Here is a 3,562-nt window from a genome sequence, read left to right as displayed (position 1 = left end):
CCCTGGTATTTTTTGACAAAGCTTCTGCACAGCAGGGGCGGCCCCTGGTTCTCAGCGGAGACGGAAAAAAAATCTGCACCTGGTTTATAATGGAGCAGAAGGGGAGACTGGGGCACTGCAAAGGGCAGAGTGACCTAAATCAAAAGTGTAAACTGCTCTCACCCCAGCAGGTGAAAATTTTCAGGACGTGCGGTCGCTGGCAAACTGCCCCACCAGCAGTTATGAAAATCCTTCCTTGGATATGGATTTCCAAAAGCCAAACAAAAAATAAATTATTTATTCAATGTATGAATTAACTCAGTCATGCAACACCTCGGGTTGGACAGGAGCTATTTTTCAGCTCTGAGGAACATCTCTGCTTTCTCAGCCCTGTCCTTCCATCAGTGAGCATCGCGCGGTGCAGGACATATTTTTGGCATTAGCACTGTGCAGGAATGGTGGTTGGTCAGGGAGGGACATGCTGGTGAGGAAGTCCCTGTATCAGGGATGGCAGCAGTATTCGGGAATGATGCAAAAGAAGTATATTATGCGTTTAGGTCTTGATATATTTTCTCCTATGCCCCTACCAGCAGCTTGATGAGAAAAAGTCCAGATTCTCCTTAAGCTGTATCCTTGCCTGCTCTCTGCCGAATAAGCAGAGGAATGAGGATGGATTTGCATCTACCAAGAACACTCAAAGTTCACATGAGTTGAAGGGGCATGTTGAGTCCTCATGACTGTGAAGTGCCATCATGGTACATTACTCTATTTTTTTTCATAGAATTGAGAGAACAACTTTAAGTAACGCCAAACTGATTAATTGCCCTTGATGTCACATTTATAAATGTTCCTCATTTGAATTTTTTCGATGTTTTGTTGTGGTGTCTTTAACCCTTCAGGCCACTGGCTTAAACTTGGTTTCCCAAAGTTGAAGCTGCAGTTGTGCCACCAGAAAAGTCTGCTAGGAAATGTTCGTAGTCTCGCTGGCAGAACAATGAAGTTATTTGCTAGCAGCAAAATGTCCCCCTGTATTTTTTTAATTAAAGCACTCTCAATGATAACAAAAATATACAAACAAAATACAGAAAATACAGCATCCAGAAGTATTTGCCCCATTTGAGTCTTTTTTTCTCCCTATGTGCGCTAGTTCCCTGCAAATCTCCCTGCATTGCTGTTAGTCTGCTTTTCGAGGAAAGCAAAGTTGCTCTGCCTTTAATGATTTTTTAATTCATTGGGCATTTCAAACAGGTTTGATGGGTGCTTAGTGCTCAGAGTTTTGAATTTCCTGCATGTTTTGAGAGAATCGGTCGCTACGTAGAACTGCAGATAAGTATCACTGCTGGTCTGCAGTGTAAAGTGAGGGTCATTTATTTAATTTTATTCCATTTCGTTGACCAGCAGCAGACAGAAGCTCAAGCTCAGCTTGCAGCTACCCCAGGCCTGCTGCCTCCGGGCTGGTGGAGCGAATTTGGAGACCACATGACTGGGAGGGAGGGAAGGTCTCAGAGGCACCACGGGGAACTGAGGGCATCCCAGCAGAACGGGGAAAGGAAGAGGGGTTATTTTGGTGAGGGGCTGTAAAACTGCAAACTTTGGGAACCGCAGTCCATTCACAGAACGATGTTTTGAACGGGGCTCTGTTTAATATGAGAAGTTAAAGAATGGTCTCCAACGGCCTGCAGCAAGCCCTGGTTTTCTCTTTCCTGAAGAGATTTCCAAAACAACGATGTGAATATGCCATTCAGCTGCACTGGGACCCCCAAATGCCTCTGTTCCTCTCCAGTGACACTTCTCAAGGATAGGAGAGAGTCTGGAGCTGTCATATGGAGTCATTTTTCTCCTACTTGATAAAATGAGAGCAGTATGACCCAGACAGACTGCCTTCAACCTACCACTCAGCTCTCCTCTTCCCACCTCCATCCAGCTCCCATCATCTCTGCTAGCCTCAGTCTTCAGACCCAGGCTGTGGATCTGATCCAACTGATCCTGCTTCCCCACTTTCTTTTCCTCTTTCAGTTCCTTGACGTGCTTTCTCTTGAACATCTCATGAGCACTGGAGCTCAGGGTCTGGGATGTCTTCTGATACAGCCAGTTCCTCCTGGCTCTCTAAACCTCAGCCTCGTGGGAGCAGATACTGCAGCTGACCCAGGACCAGGGAGCTCTTATTCCATCAGCTTCCTTCATTTTCCAGCAGTATCTCTGCTGCTAATACTGGACACTTAAGGCCATTAGCATGTGCACTTTAGCACTTCAGCTGGAGAATGGAGCATCTCGTTTGCCTTGGCCCTGAACCACAGGAGATGGCTCTATGCTTACAGAAAGCATCCTGACATGCCTGGAGCAACTTGTGTAAAGTACTTTTAGGGTATGAAGTCCTTGGAACCTGAAAAACTTCTTGGCTTCTCCGCTCAGAGGAGATTATGACTGATAATAATAATTATGACTGATAATAGTAATTGATGTGTTTAGAGCAGCAGATTGTAGGGTTAGCTTATTGCACAGACTCAGCTCTTTTGAAGGAGGTCATTAATAAATAAAAGTGGCTTGGACCTCCTAAATCCACGTTAGTTCTATAAAAGCCAAACAAAATCAAAACTAAAACTTTCTTTTTAAATTGGAAGGCCCACAAGCTTTGTAGCAGAAGTTAACTTCCGTAAATGACAGGTCTAAATCTCTGGTAAATGTCCCGGTGCCAACAGAGGATTGAGGGTGTTTTATTGCCCTGATTATGCACATGAGCCTTCGAACCGACACGAGGTGACAGAGGGCAGAGGGTGATGATGGTCCCAGACTCGTAACGAAGAGGAAAATATTTACAGAAGATGACGTGAGGTAGCCACCTCCCGTTCTCCCGAGATGTTTGCATTCAGAGATGCGCTCCACGCTGACCACAGCTTGCTCGGGGTCCGGCCAGCTGGGGCAGCTTCCAGCCCGCTGACATGAAAAGGCTCAGAAGTCCCCCGGGTTCGCTTGCTGGCTGTGACAGACGTCCTGCAGGCTCCAGACCTTCACGAGGGGCTGGAGACAGCAATCATGACAGCAAAACTTCTCATTAGCCTGATGAATCACCACTGGTTTCCATTTTTGTGTGTATTTTTTTTTCCTTTGCTGCCTCCTCAGCTATTCCCCCCATGATGACAGGGATACTGGTAGGGATGCAAAAATGGGACCAAGTGGCTGGGAGCAGGGTAAAGGATCAGAGGAAAGAGCAGGAGAGAGGGACGGGAGAGCAACACCCATCCCTTCTGGTCGCGGGAGTCACTGGACCGGCTCGGCTGCCTGTGAAGGGTCCGAGGGGTATTCCCTGGGACTCGTCAGGAGAAAACTGGCTGCAACGCAGGTGAAAAGGCAGAGAGGCTGAGATGAACAAAGCCTCAGAAATCAAACGTTTAAGTCCTTTGCAACTCCTTAGCAGGGTTAAGGCTCGAATCAAGGCATTGCTTTTGCACTGCTCTGCACCAGCAGAGCCATGGCTGGCTGCGTGGCCAAAAAATGCAATGTGGTAGGTAAGACTTGGTTCTGACTTACCTAAGAGTGCGTTGGGTTACAGTGCCCTATCCCTCGTGTGCTATGGTCCATGATC

The sequence above is a fragment of the Vanellus vanellus genome (assembly GCF_965231255.1).
Source record: "Vanellus vanellus genome assembly, chromosome: Z".
Taxonomy (NCBI): domain Eukaryota; kingdom Metazoa; phylum Chordata; class Aves; order Charadriiformes; family Charadriidae; genus Vanellus; species Vanellus vanellus.
Note: the sequence above shows the minus strand (reverse complement) of the source record.